Source organism: Bidens hawaiensis, unplaced genomic scaffold, assembly GCF_021521415.1.
Source record: "Bidens hawaiensis isolate Kalapana, Puna unplaced genomic scaffold, B.hawaiensis_p1.1 tig00022006_1, whole genome shotgun sequence".
Taxonomy (NCBI): Eukaryota; Viridiplantae; Streptophyta; class Magnoliopsida; order Asterales; family Asteraceae; genus Bidens; species Bidens hawaiensis.
In genome coordinates, this window is record NW_027493412.1 from 229,082 (window position 1) to 237,289 (window position 8,208).

At 34.1% G+C, this 8,208-nt stretch overlaps 1 long non-coding RNA gene and 1 pseudogene across 1 annotated transcript; one reads left to right on the forward strand and one right to left on the reverse strand.

Moving 5' to 3' along the window:
- Positions 1–462: 462 nt before the first annotated feature.
- On the forward strand, positions 463–3,338 carry LOC143564458 (uncharacterized). The gene is made up of 3 exons (XR_013140874.1): positions 463–506; positions 1,502–1,646; positions 3,233–3,338. It is a non-coding gene; the product is annotated as an uncharacterized LOC143564458 (long non-coding RNA).
- Positions 3,339–4,833: 1,495 nt separating this feature from the next.
- LOC143564459 (epi-neemfruitin B 7-O-acetyltransferse L7AT-like) lies at positions 4,834–6,605 on the reverse strand (annotated as a pseudogene).
- Between the last annotated feature and the right edge of the window lie 1,603 nt (positions 6,606–8,208).

Sequence of the window (8,208 nt, forward strand, 5' to 3'; positions counted from 1 at the left end):
TATATGGTTTCTCGGGGAAACGCCCAACCCAATTTCTGAAGGCCAGCGTGAGCCTGGTTAAGACAACATAATCGGCCAGAGTGGAGCAGCGAGACTCTTCAAATTTGAAGAATACGGTAGCCCAAATACAAAAAGTCGTCAGATACTGAATTTGTTCAATAAAAATATAAAAAAGATATATTAAAGCTGTATTTATTAAAATAAAACATTAATTAATTAACTAATTAATATATTTAGTAAATGCAATAACCTTATTATAATTAATGTTTTGTTTATAATTAATTAAATTTATAAAAATGATTTAAAAGAAAAGGAATTTGGACAAGTCAAAGATAATTGATATATCATATATTTTGTCAAAGGGCTTTCAGTTTTCAGACATATTATTATTGTTTTTTTTCTAAGTTGAAGGCCCACAGAATCCTCCTAGGTTTCCTCTCTCCTAGTTGCTGTTACTGTTACGTGTTCTTTCCTCTGCACTTCTTCGATCATCAGCACTAACAATGGTGAATCTCATCTCTCTCTCTAGATCATTTAGATTTGATTGATCATCAAACCTTAATCGATGCATATATATATTTTTTGCTTGGTATGATCGGTAATTTGATATTGATTTGACTGATTTATGATCAATTTTTTTTAATTTGATTGAATGCACAATCTTCTGTTGTTATTTTTATAATCGGAGGTTTTGGATATTCTTAACTAAGATAGATGAGAGTTATTTTAGAAGCAATTGCCGATCCGATTCAATGGCATGAGGTGACCTGACTTAGGGGTTTCTGCCACAGTAGTGAGTTTTTTCCTTCATAGTGTTTTTGGGTGAGTCAGGCCGCATGAAGCGTCAAAATGGTTATTGTCTAAGGATGACTTTATGGATTGTGTGTTTGTTATTTACAAATTATGTTACCTGCATCGGTTTCTTTCAATATTAAATAAAAAGTATGGAAGAGAAATAAAGAGCCGGTAAGATAATTAATTTCGTGTTTTTGAATCATGAAAAGAACAAGCTTTTCTGCCTTTGTATTTTGTATTGTAAATTTGTAATTTTAGAGTACTAACATGTAGAAAATGTTCTTTGGTTAAGGGTCCGTGTTCAGCTTCTTGTCAGTATGCAAGGTTTGTGTTGTGTTTGATCCGCAAAGCCACGGACACAACCCGTTTAATCGCCCTAGGGTATGGTAGATAAAAGAATCAATGTTATTTTATTCTTACATGTTTCTTAGCAATGAAGACAATGATCAAGTAATAGAGTAGATGATCACTAAATGCAGGATTATTGGACTAGTGATCTTAAAAGATGTTAGCCTTAAGATTTTTTTTTTTTTTGGGTACATGCTGTGTTAAATTTATAGTCATGTTGGTTGATGCTTGGATCTACAATATTCAAGTCACAAATTGCTTATTAAGGTTTTATTTTTCTAATAATTTTTATGGTTTCTTAAAATTTTTAATCATATTTTTATTGTTTTTTCTTGTTTTGTTTTTCTTCTTATAACAGACAACATCAAAGAGACTTGCAGAGAAGAAAGTAGCAAAGTTTGAGAAAAACATAACCAAAAGAGGGTTGGGACCCATCACTTCTAAGAAGATCAAGACCGAGCTCTATGTGCTTGCTTTGTTCATGGCGATCGTGGTTGGATCCTGTAAGTCCTACTGTTTTCTAATCTAACCATATTCTAAATCGATCACTTGCTTCGTCATTAAACTTACAGTTATGAGCTTTGGACTACCGTATGGTTGTCCCTCTTTTTGCTGTGTCAAATAATAATAATAATAATAATAAATAAGAATTTAATCAGCAATGGCTTCATGCATCTTGTGTGTAGCATTCATTGAGAGCACATGTTCTTGGACAAGTTTAAAACACTTGTTGCACATTTTTTTTTTGTTAGTGATGATTCCGTATGCTTTTCTTATTCTTGATTGTAACAATAAAGCTGATATACAAAACAAAGTTGATAAGTTTTTTCCAATAATGAGGCTTGTAAATGAACCGGCCGAACGAACAGGAAACTGGATGAATATTTGTGTTCATGTTCGTTCATTCAAAATATAAACATGTTCGTTCGTTTATATTCTAAACGAACGCTTAGCGAATATAAATGAACGTAACTGAACGAAGATAAGCAAACATAAAAGAACATATACAAACAAACGCAAATGGATACAAATAAACTTAAAAGAACAAATGAACACACTATTAACACATAAAACATTAAGTAAACGAGTCATCCAAATAATATTTAATTATTGTCTATTAACATGTAAATGAACATAAACGAACATAAATAGACACACATAAATGAGCATTAATAAACGAATGTTCACAAACACGTATTCATGTTTGTACGTTTAATTAACTGAACACAAAATTCTTGTTCATGTTCATTCGTTTATTAAATGAACGAACATAAACGAACTTCCAGCCAAACAGTTCACGAATAGGTCACTAAATGTTCAGTTCGTTTATAGACCTACCAAGAAACCTTTAATAAAATAAAGGGTAAATCATCGTCATAATATAATACAACCTTCACAAAGTTTGTATACCAAAAATCATTTAAGCCAACTTTTAACATGGAGACAAATTCGTTGGGTTCATATTTTATTTTGAGATTGTTAGATATCAGTGTAAAGTTTCTGGAAATGGTCAATAAACTCTTGAAATCTGGAAAGGGAAAATTGAGAAAAGCAAAAAAAAAAAAAATTGAAATATTGTTAAAATTTTGGTTCAAAAAGGGGGAAATTTGCACAAAAATAATTATCATGACGAGCATCTACAATAGCAGGTCTCAAAACTTAGTCCATGTAAACCCAAGTTGCCTTTTCGCAACCCTAAAACTAGCTAAAAAATACTCTTTTCTTTTCTCCTTTCAATCACATAAACCTGTTTGAACGTATATTTTCACAAAAGTGATTCTCTTTTATCTCTCCTTCACATCATACACGGTCTCCTAAAAAACACCCAAAACCAACTGTTAGAGATGATGATTTTGACAGTCGTTTTGCTAAATTTAAGACGGATAAATGACCTTTTTACGTAAATATACATGACCAAATTGGTCATTTTGATATACTCACTTGGTGGACTAGGTAGTTATTTTTCCTAAAACAATTTATCTTCGTTTTTTGGATTCTGCTTTTCAAGTTCAAAGGTGATACTAATGTTTTGTTTTCTATATTTCTTATATATAATTATGGGTTTTAATATATTTTTGTTTTCTTGCAGTTCTGTTTCAGATAATCAGGTTGGCATTGATGGGATAAAGAATTGAACTTCCTAGCTTTAGTCATATGCTACCTTAAATCACAAACTAGAGTTATGTCAGATTGAGTATCTTCATGACAAACATAATAACTTGATCATAAAACTATGATGCATTTTGGCCAAATTTTTCATATATTTGTGTTCAACCTTTTGGGATTAAGATTACCATTTTCAAAAGGTTTCACATGGGTCCTTCTCATCTAGCCCGGCCCCGGCCCCGGCCCGTGCTAGTTGTAACAGCTAGCACGGGTTGCTTGACCCGGGCTTTTATGGATCTGAAACTAGTCTAGGGAAAGGGTATTTGGGTGTGCACGGTTCGGTTCGGTTAATTCTAGTTGATAACCAGAATCAAACTTGCGCTAATTTTTTTGTTTAAAAATACATGAAATGGATGCATAAATACATTAAATGAAGGTATAAGTACATTAACTTGAGATATAAATACATAAGATAGAGGTATAATAAATACTTTAAATGATGGTATAAATATAAAATGGAGGCATAAAAGCTCGCAATATATGAAAATATGAATGGTTCGGTCTGGTTAACCGAGGGTAAAAAAACCGGATAACTGATTTTCAGTTAATTCGATTTTTTTGTTTTTAAATTTCATATCGGTTTCGTTTATGATTTGATTATTGTGCACCCCTATTGACAACAGGTGAAACTAAATAAGAACCCTCTTACTATATGCATATATAACTAGCTAGTTCCGAGTTTAACCCATAACTGTCGTTATATGTTGTGAAAAGGGAGCCTAATTTATAAGCATGGAATCCCTGTTTACAAAAAGTACAAAAATTCATGTAATGAATGTTTTGGAAACCGGACATATGAGCAAACCGGTTATATTATTGGTTCACTTGATGGAGCGGTTCAACTGCCGTGTGTCGAAACGAGCTAGACCAGGTGCTTGATTGGTTTGGTGGGATGAGTGTGGGCAACAAAAAATAGATGTGGGTTGATGTATATTGGGTGAATGATTGCTGCTGTCACTGGGCATATTATTGTCTCCCATATATATATGTATGTATATAGGAACAATTAAAATGGGAAGATGTTGAAGTCCGCGGTGGAGGGACTCATAGATATTTGGGTTCGGGTTAAGTTCTGGGTTTTGTTCATATGTAGTGGTATGGTGCGTGTCTCACCAAAATAGAGGTGATGAGTTCAAATCCTTGAAAGTGCAAGGCTAGAGAGATTTTAGACGGGAGATTTGTTGTTCAAGGGGGGGGGGATGCGTAACAATATTAGCACAAGTCATTAATGTGTATGGAGCCACAACTTGCTTAGCAATCAAGTTAGACTTGTACTTGTTTCTAAAACTAAAAAGAAGCATACGATAAAAGTTAACATTTATGGTACATTTAAGGTAAATATAAATAGTCGTGATTTATTTTCAATCATTAATTCAAGTTCTTTTTAACGACTAACACACGCTCTCTCTAAACATATTTCTAAATCGACACCATTTTACATCGTGGGACTTAAACTCTCAAGTTCATGGAGAGAGCATATTTCGAAGACACATTGGTACTGCTACCATAAGCCATTTAGCATTTAACACAAGAAACTGAAATGAAATCCGTGTCATTCAATGAAGAAATCGGAGAGGACTAGGGTTGACAGTGGCATAGGATAGAAGCTCAGGATTACACTCGAATATCTCCATTTCGTCTGGACTCAATGTGACTATAGCTTCAACACCACTACCCGTTAACGTTTCATTCAACGCCACACGTCTTACGTTTCTATTATTCATAAGATAGACCCATGTTGGTTTTCCCCATCCGAAATCCAACTCATATATTCCACTGTGCAACAAGCTTGTAGCCACTACCCAGTCTCCTTCGACTGTCGCATCCAGCAATTGTTTTGATATCCTCATAATCTCAGTGAATTTCTCATGCCCCTTTTCCCCTTTCAAGGATTCAGTGTAGACTTGGTTTATTTTTGCTATTGAGTCTCTTTGTTGACCCATCAGGGTTGGAATATCCAATTGGCAACCAGCTGGGAAGCAGATTGCATCTGCTACCATAACAAAGTTTCCAACAGATTCTTCGGGCAAAGGAGGTGATAGCCTTTTTCGGATATCAACCATTGACAATAAAGCTTGAGGTGATTGTGGACCAAATGGTCTTACTTTTGTTGCTGCTTCTGCTGCAGCCTTCCAAATTATGGAAGTTGTGGCCTCTGTACGACTCGGTGGACGTGCTGAGCTTGCGCTAGCAACCGGTTGTGCCTTGAGCAAAGACAAAGCTTTGTCATCGAAAACAAATCTTTTAGTGCTAAGCGTTTTGGTAGCCAATAACTTGGAAGGCAAAGAGTGTTCTAAACTTGGATTGGTAGGAAAGATCTCAGAACCAACAAAAATTGGTGAAATAGTCCCTGGTGAATCTCTAGCAGTTGCTGCCCAAGCTTTCATAAACACATAATATGTGTGTGCGTCAATGATCTTGTGTGACGCACTCGCAGAAAGCTCAATTCCGCCACACTTGAAAATATTGACCTGACAACACAACACAACTCAATTCAATGCACTAGTTTATTCGATCAACGTACACCATGATAGATGCACATACAACGTTATGGTAGATTATGAGTAACTCTTTCTAGGATATTATGCTAACAAATACCTGAATACCTATGATGTAATTTCCTATTGAAGAGTCTGCAGGGTTAGGGGTTTCAGGCAACAACCCTCACACTTTTTCATCATCTGGATGCCTTAGAAAATCTTGGAGTGTCTGGTTGACTCGAGCCTCCGTATAATAAATTCCTTGATCGTTACATTCAATTCGAAAGTTGTCCTTCACCTTTCCAGCAAAAGGATAGAATCTTGTAAGAGTCTCCGATAAAAATCTCAGAACCAGTCTTACATAATTTTATTAGTATTGTAACATCTTACATAATTTTAAGATGTTTTGATCTTTTGTTTACAGCATCGGTGACACTAGTCTTGTTGGTATTAGGAATAAAAAAGGCGAAAGGGTTATAGACATCAACCATAAACTGGTCTAAAACAGATAAGTTGAAGGTTCTCAGATGTTGGGGAGTTGGAGAAGATGGCTTGATGGTTTCTCTTGAAATGATTTCAATATCAACCTTCATATTACTATCCGGCAACGTCCTGCAATAATATTGGTAAGTAACAAACCACAGCCTATGCATGAGATACATGTTTAAACAAAAAATGATCGAATTAAGTTGTCATATCTAACCGGTTCGATGAGGAGCTATAAAAGTGACCATAATATAAGGATGAAGACCGCGTTTGATGAGAATTTAGGAAACGCCAGGTTGCTTTGTGGGCTGAGAACAAGCAGTACTTCATTGTCTATGTATTGATGATGATGATCTGTTAATTTCACAACAATCTCTTCATTTTAAAGAGATACCAAGTGGTTGTAACTTGACTTCTATCATATATTACATGGTGGATGATGATGGATGCCCGGTTGTTGTATCACGTACTGTATGATAAGAAATTAAATAAATTATCTTCTACACATGGCATGGTCTTTTCAAATGTGCTGTTTATATATCAGTATGAATGTTAATTTAATATATGAGGAGATTTCAAACAAGAACTACTTTAAGTTTTAAAAACTTGAAAGAACTTAACGTAAAATATTTTTTTTTCACATATGTAATATATGTAGGTTACATGTACGTAAAAAAATTACATAATTTTTACGCAACGAGTCGACATTTTATATATGTGTAACGGACGCTTAAATTAGTGTAATCATTGTACAACTTTATTCTTTCTTCTACTTTAATTTTTCAATTAAATTTAATCTCAGCCACATAATCTAATATATTTAATTAAATGTGCGGTTAAGAATCATCATCATCATCATCAAACTCAGTATATCCCACCAATAGCAAAGCTATGGTAGGGTCTGAGGAGGGTAAGATGTAGACAGCCTTACCTCTACCCCGTAGGAATAGAGAGGCTGCTTCCGGTGAGACCCCCGGCTCGATAGTAGTTTTGCATCAAGCCTTGAACTAAGGCACATAACACTCAACCATCGGGACACCGGCCGATTGGTGCATGTACCCTTGTCTTTCGACTATCAACGCCATCACATGATGCCTGATTAACCTTCCGCTAATTTTAACGTTATTTTCACGAGATTAGTAAAATAACGTCAAAATTAGTGCAATTTCACTTTTGCCCATCCGAGGGTTCACACATATATACCTTATATGTGCGGTTAAGAAAAAAGTTCTTAATTTCTTAAAACTCAACAACGTTCTCAAATTATTCCTCCCATATATACATATATAATTGCACGTGTCACATGCGTGGCATGTATAGTATATAGAATTTTTTTAGCATAATGTGGTTGAGGGGAATATCTTACAATACTAATAAAAGAAAATGTTGAAGCTTAGGTGTCATGCCCATATTTCACATAATTCATAATCTCTCATCTCATTCATTCTAGCTATTCATGGGTCATGGGTCAAAACCATTTTGTCAAATGGGTTATAACATAGTGTGGATTATATTCATTATTAAATCAAGTGTCATTTTCATACCTAAGGTTTGACTAACTACACAACTTTAGTAACTTTTTTTAAATTTCTTGCAAAATCAACATCTGGTGTTTCCAAAATCATGTTATTTTAGTAGTTTTCGTTAACCATGTTTGTTTTTTCCATTAAGTCTACATTAAATTAATTCACAAGTATTTTGAGAATCACAACTGAAATAACAAACCTTATTTATCTTTATCATTTGACAAAACCCGTATAATACACGGGTTCAAAAGCTAGTAATATTATATTGATCATCTATTATAGTTTTTTACCAAAACAGGTTTGCGGGAAATTTTATTTACCAAAAATAGGTGATTCTAAAAGTATTTACTAAATTAAGTTTTTTTCTTTTTCTTTGGTTTAAATAACATTTTATACTTCATTTCTTT